Source organism: Heptranchias perlo, chromosome 15 (assembly GCF_035084215.1).
Source record: "Heptranchias perlo isolate sHepPer1 chromosome 15, sHepPer1.hap1, whole genome shotgun sequence".
NCBI classification, from domain to species: domain Eukaryota; kingdom Metazoa; phylum Chordata; class Chondrichthyes; order Hexanchiformes; family Hexanchidae; genus Heptranchias; species Heptranchias perlo.
Genome location: NC_090339.1, coordinates 45,298,083 through 45,305,595, shown reverse-complemented (window position 1 = coordinate 45,305,595; position 7,513 = coordinate 45,298,083).

Genomic DNA, 7,513 nt, shown 5'->3' with positions numbered 1-7,513 from the left:
ATGTCAACATTGACATACTGCAGTTCTGATAGGACGCATGCAACCACTTTCCTCGTTTGGCTCAGGGAGCACTTCATCTCTATTACCAACAGGCATCATAGACATAGAGCAATACCTTTGGTCACCTATGTTATGTACAGATTACTGAACAAAGTTCCATGGGGAGAAGATGCAGTTAATGATGCACAATAGCTACTTGTAGCACTATACTTAAGAAGACAGTTAGTTGTAAGTGTTCATTATTAACGTGTTTTATTTGTTCCTTCCAAAATTATTTTGCCAATGCACACCTAAAGCTTTGTTATTCAAACATTAATTTTTATTTCTGCCCGGAAAACCTCGCAGCCAATTTTTCAACTGAATTCTGGAAAAAATAAAACCCAGAAATCAGCTAAGTTAATTATTGTAAACCATCAAAAAGAACTTGAGTGATATTTTATTCCAATTCCATAGCTTACTGCTGTGCTCTGTAGTGCTGAGACTATTTATCAAAATACAACCACAGCAGTAAATTTAATTCCCCCAGTTAGTAGTGGTTCAGAAATTTCATCGTGTACTCCTTTGGAGAGGTTGGGAACAGAGTTTTCCTGCACTGTTTTGTCACCCAATGTACAAAAAAATAAAGTCCAACACAAGCAAACCCTTAGTCAGTCCCATTAAAATGGAAATGTGATTTTTAGGCTTCATTTCCACTTCTTCTCCTGAAGGCACTTACGCATGCTCAGTATGGAACTATGTGCGCTAAGTCCTTTGCTACTTTAGGTCAGTGGCTATTATTAATGTGTGAACCTGAAGAGTAAGTGTGGAGCATCACTGCTGAGCCTGATCCTGCCCTCATGTGACATCCACACACAGGCATTTTCTGACAGGATTCACTGCATAGCAGTTATGAGTGAAAACTCTGGCTAAATTTTCCTCTCCTTGGTTGAGAAAGACCAATTGCCGTGTCTGCACTGCTATTCTGGCTGAGGTGTGCTATCTCAGCGCATACTAGGGATCTAGTCTGCACCATTCAATACTTCATGATGCTGTGTATTTACCCATCACCTAATTTCTAAACAAATTAAATCAGCAACAGGAAAGCTTTGAAAAGGGAAATTGATCCTAATCTGTACACATCTTAAAAAATAATCAATGTTAATGAGTAAAAATCTCAGTAATGGAATGACTTTGTAAGTTCTATTACATTGATCACGATGTCATCAGAGCCCCTAAAGTGAGTTATGCTCTTAGAACACATCCCCAGACATTCCTTGTTCTCTGTTTCATAAGATCACAAGATAGATATGGATTTGGAACACCACTTCGCTCGCCTAGTTGATAGTTTCTGATAGATCAGGAATTCTCAGCCATAATGCATGGCACAGACTGATCCCAGAGTGAAACAAAAGCATCAGCTAGTTGCTGAAGCAGGCCCAGCTGTGAGAAGTGCCTCTGTGAAGGTAAGGAAAGGGAAGATTGTCTCTGTGAAGGGAGGGGAGAATGCCTTGATGACAGGGGAAGAGTGACTTAAGAGATAGCTTTTGGGGAATTGATGATCAAATTAGTGCCTCAAATGACATCTGTCCTCTGCACACTCTCTGTGGGGGATAGTAGTGAGATCGGTTCAGTCTCCAGCCATGGTGCGCCTGCTTCCTATGCTCCTCCTCTAGGTCATCCATAATAATCAGGAACAGGGTATTGCCCAGTGGATAGGCCATTACAATGCTTTCACCTTCTTTACACATAGAAATAGGTGGGGACCCTGAAAGTAATTGCCTTTAGACACTAATAGCACTCTGGATGGCAAAGCCAGCAAGCATAAACTGCCAGAAATGAGAGCTTTAATAAAGAATTGCCTTGGAACAATTTTCAGACTGCTGGTGTGAGGCTCCACAGCTTTAATGATCCTTTTGTTGGCCTCCCAGGCTGACAGTCATGTGCTGGCCATAAATCATGTCATTACCAGGTCACTCACTCAATTCTTTTTCAGTCTAATTGGCTGCGGTGTTATTAATGGCGTAAATCCAGCAAATTGTTAATCGCCATTGTCTACATTGGAGCGCTGAGCGGCAAGAACAGACTTTTATTGACTTTGGCAAGGCTAACAGCAGAGCGGCGCAAATGTGCCAGCAAACAAGGGCGCAACGCAACTCATGGTGTAACTCACTCCATTATTTCCTGGAACTTTTACATATTAACAACGGCGTGCACCATTAATAAGTTATTACTACGGTGCAAATTCAGGCCCAATAAAACTATCTGATTAAAAAAAACAGTATCCAAGGAAAAAGTAACAGCAGAGTTATTTTTGAGGCAGTAATTTAATCTCTGGTTTAGTTTGACAGTTCCACCCTCCTCATACTTTCTCTTGCAGTCTATGAACTTTTGAGAATACTCCCAGGGATCCATTGGCAATGCCCCATTGGTCTGCTTGGCATCTTTTCCAGTTTCCATGCAGGACGGGTTCTCACATGATTAAAATTCCCTCCTGCCATGGATGTTTGCATCTGCAAAAAACCCAACGTAGATTTTCAATCCTCCTGGTGTAAGTCCTACCAAAAATAAAATATTTTGTTGCAAAACCTATACAGAAACTGAGTTTAATATTGGTTTTAACAGCAATGTAGAGATAGTCTAAGCCCATTTTCATTGCAAGACAGGAATAACTATTAGTGCCAGTGAACATGAAAAAAACCCACATATGCTGGGAATCCAAAAAAAATAGAAAAAGATGGAAAATCACAGTAGGTTGGTCAGCATCTGTAAACAGAAGGGAGGGTTAATTTTAGGTGGAAGCCTTCATTTTGGTGACATACTTTAGGGTGCAGGTACACTGCCACTTCTTGTGTTCATGTGAAATGGTTTTGAATGTGCAACGATGCAAATATGGCAGCATAACTCAAAAGCCAGGGCCTGATCTGACTTGAGCGTACTTAATCTGGGAGGTGACATCTCCTCCAGCAGGTAGTCTCAGACCATCAGTCCGCATCAGGTGTAGTATAACATTAGACTAGTGCAAAGCTGCATATTAGAAGTGTGCAGGCTTTCCTAACATTACCAATTAAACACCAGGTAGCAAAACTGTCCATGTGTTGAAGCATACATGAGGAGTGCTCTTTGTCACTGGCCTCAGTGCAATGTGCAGTGAGGTGTCCCAGGCAGAAAAAAATGGAGTTACACTGTACAGTTCTAAGATCATACTACTATAACATCCATTGGAATTGTATCCCAGAAATAGTCAGCATCTTGTAGCTAGAAGGTGTGAGGTGAGGTGGGGGGGCGGGGGGGGGTGGATTTCATTTTGTAAAGTTTCACCTAAAAATTAGAAGAGAAATTAGGGAAAAATGGAAAAAAGCTTGTATTGATACAACTGTTTCAGAGCAAACTTCCTCTGGCAGCCTACACAGCAACATTCCGACAGCACTTTTAGGGCAGACTGTTCCTGAGTACCAAGAGAATTCTAACCAGTTCAACTGTTAAGTGTCAGCATAGCTCCTTTGGTGGCACTCTCACCTCTTGCGTTGGCCTGTGCGTTCAAGCCTCACTCCCGGACTTGAGTAAATTAGACTAAAGTCACACTCCAGTGGAATATTGGGGAAAATGCTGCATTGTTGAAAGTGTCCTTCTGATAAAATACTGTCTGCACTTTCAGGTAGATTTTAAAGATCCCATGACACTATTTGAAGAAGAACATGGAGATGTTCGAAACAACATTTCTCCCTTCACCAAAAACAGATTGGGGGTAACTTTAACTTTTGCCGATAGTGTAAAACGGGTGATATTGGATTGGCCACCTGTTATACATCACTCTGGAAATGAAAATCGGGAGAGATGTATAATCGACGGTCAATCCATCGCCCATTTTACACTATTGCCAAAAGTGAAAATTACCCCTGCTGACTGCTCATTCATCTAATTGCTGTTTGTCGGATTTTGCTGTATGCAAATTGGATGTTATATTTGCCCACATGACAACAAAAGTAATGTCTTTGCAGGTAAAGCACTTTGGCATTGTTTCTGAGAGACAAAATAATTCATCCCACTTTAGCGAAGGCTTCATATAAACTCATTTTCTTTAGTCACACATCTTATCCAAGTATAGTAAAATAATTCCGTTTATTAATAGGCTTCTAAAATATTTTTTCAACCTCCAATGGTTTATCAAACTTGCACAATTCCAATTTCAGCCTCTCAGCTGAGGGCCTCTGATATTTCAGACTTTTTACAGCTGTTAAAAAGCAAATGGTTTTGAAATAAAAACCACCTGCAAAACTATTTGAACAGTGAGTTCCTCCAAGGTCCAAAACGAACAGGTCACTTGATTCTATTTAATGCACACTCACTGGAATTGGCAGGTCTTCTTTAGTTTTAAAGAGATATAAATCACCAGTGTGCTGAATAAATTTAGTCCCTAAATATTTAACTTCTTCACCAGACACTGTGCTTGTTATAATTACCAATTAATCCAATTTTTGGGGAGAAACTCTTGAATTTCTGACTTGCCTCTGTCAATTACAGGAAGTCCCCAATTCTGGTATTTTTTCATACTTGAATCAGTAACTAAAACTTTAAGATGGTGACTGTCAAAATTCTAGAAAACTCTTTGAGAAAGTACGAGCCGTCATGGGCTAATTGGCCAAAAACGCACATCCCACAAGATCGCCAACCAGAAATATGGGTGTGAAGTCATGCCCTACCATGCCATGGCATGTCCAGTTCCACAATTTTCCTCCTAAAAAGTTTCAGGAAACTTTTCATATTTGGTCTCCAGGAACACAATGGGTTCTGAGGTGCTGGATCTAAGATAACTAATGTAGGACGTAAAATTAGATCGATACATTGGGGAGTTTTGTTCAATTTATCCTTGATGGGAGCAGGGAAAAACTTGCAGAACCTTTTCTCAGGAGAATTGGATGATTGAGTAGAGTCCTTGATAGCACAGTTACACATCATACTACAATGCCAAAGCAGGGGAGTTGGATTAATTGGATAGCTCTTTCAAGGAGCCGGCACAGGTACGATGAGCCGAATGGCCTCCTTCTGTGCTGTAACATACTACGATACTATTATACTATTTGTGGAGGATAAGAATTTGACGACTGAATGGCCTTTTCTCATTTCACACTTTCTTATTCTCTTAGGAATTTTTTGATTGGGTTGGGCAATTGGCTGACATATGGAAATACATGTTTAAGAGTCACCAAACCAAATTACTGAAAAATCCACAAAAGTAGAATTTTCATTTGCCAGAGTGCACATACTCTCCTTATTTACCTAGTCCTAGAGAATGTTGGTGCAGGTTGACAAGACCCATGGCTTAGGGACCCCAAGTGTACATCAGAGCACTGCTACAGTTTAACTGGCTAAAACTGCCGATTAGCACAGAAATCTGGTAAGCATCCTGCTACTTGCCCAACTAGAATCAGGGTATTGGTTTGCATGGTTACCTGGAGCTGAGTGGCAAGGAACCCCAGTAACAAATCCGTTCCTCCAGATCCCATCAAAAAGCTAGGCTACTTGGCCAGTCAACAGTGCCCTGGAGTACTACACGAGTTCTTAAGACTTCCATGAGGATTTTATCTGAACGTTATCTTTATTATTTTTGTATGAATTTAAATGTTTTAGGGTTTGTTTAAAAGATTGTTTATTAGATGTGAGTTCATAGGCAGCTTCACAGATTATCACAATGGGCCGGAAATTGCTCTGAGCGGCGAACACATGTCGCCTGCCGCTGATAAGTAACTAACTCAGCCACAAACTTTTCATGCTCTTCTGGGCGTCAACTCTGCTTTAATTGAGAGCTGCAAGAGGTGCAGAGGAGGCAACTGGGCCTCTCTGAGCTGTGAGAGGAGGGAAGGATCTCTATGTTCCCTCCCCCAATCAGTTTGAAGCAAGCCACGCTGTGAGAACCAGGAAGTGCAGTTCATTCACAAGCCGCGCAGACTAACAACCAGGAAGTGCTAGATAAGATTAGTAAATTTAATGTAAAATGAGATAGAGAAAGTGAAATAAAGGGGCCGATTTTCAGATGGCCGAGCGGGTGCGTTGGGGATGGGGGGACTCCGAAAATGGCGGAATCCCAGAGCGGGTTCAGAGCCCGGCTCCAACCCGTTCACTTCTGGGTTCCCCAATGACGTGTTCGGGTGCGCGCGCAGTTCCCGCATGCAGGACTCCCACCGGCAATTAAAGCCGGCGGGATGATCATTTAGATACTTAAATAGCTAGTTGAGGTACTTTACAGACCTCATTGACAGGAGATTTTGGCAGGGGTGCAATTTTGAAGGATCCTCAGCGTGTTTCCCATGCTGTGGGAAACACTTCCTGTTGGAGCAGACGTGTTTTGGCCAGCAGCCAGTGGGAGATGCAAAGGATTTTTTGACAGTTGGGGGGAATACCTCATTTATTGCAGCAGGGCACTCTGTCACTTCAGACAAAGTTTTGGCTGCAACACCTTTGTCTTTCCACTCAAAATTATTAATTTATACCCGAAACTCTGCTGTGCAAACACATTTACCTACTTTGCGGACCCCCTCAAACTCACACCTTCAGGATGGGGGGCGCCATGGCTGCATTCACCACTTCATCCGAGGACGAGCAACATCACCAGCCTCGCCAGGCACGCCATCCACCTCCGCCACGTGGAGCTCCACAACACAGTGCTGTGCCACAGGCACCTGCACAAAATAGTTGTGCAACTACACATACACCCACTGTAGGGTGACCCAATGGGTGGCATCAAGTGTGGGTGTTCATGGTGAACCTCATGAAAGGGACTTATTACACAAGCCAGTCAAGAATGGCCAAGACGTGGCAGTAGTAACAATATAATATTTAATATGAGTTGAACAAAAATCAAATATAAGTAAAAAACATGACAAACCGTCAAACACCCTTGTGCATCCCGTTTGTGCTCACAAAACCTTTGCCTTACGCTTCCGACTACTCCTACGTGGTGATTCCTCTGTGGCTGCAGCAGAGGTAGTGGCAGGTTGCTCTTGTTTATGCCTTGACCGATTAGATGCTTTGGGCCGACGCCCACTGGGTTCCGGTGCCCGTGAGGGCCCCTCCAAAGACTGCTCCACCTGCACCTGTGCAGGGGCAGACTCGACCACCTGGAAAGGAGGCAGCATTGCGGGTACTGGTTGAGAGGGGGGCAACGGGTGAGACGTGGAAGCGCTTTGAGTGGCGTCCCCATTTCAATGCCCCCTTTCGCCATCATCCCTCTCCTGGGCTAGGCCCACATCACTCCTACCACCCTGCTGAACGACAGTTTGGAGGACATGTGTGAAGCCTTGTAAGGCCAGTGCTAGTGTATCTGCCTGCCTGTTTAAGGCGGCAGAAAGTTGCTCACCCTGAGTCCGAACGGCTGTTGTGAGGGCCTCAATGGACTCATTGTTGAGCCGTGCTTGAAGCTCGATGGAGGCTAGCCTTCCCTCCATCGCAGACATTCCCGCATTTACCCGCGACACTATCTCAGAGATGCCCTCATGTCCCTGTGACAGTATCTCGGAGATCCCCTCCTGTACCTGTG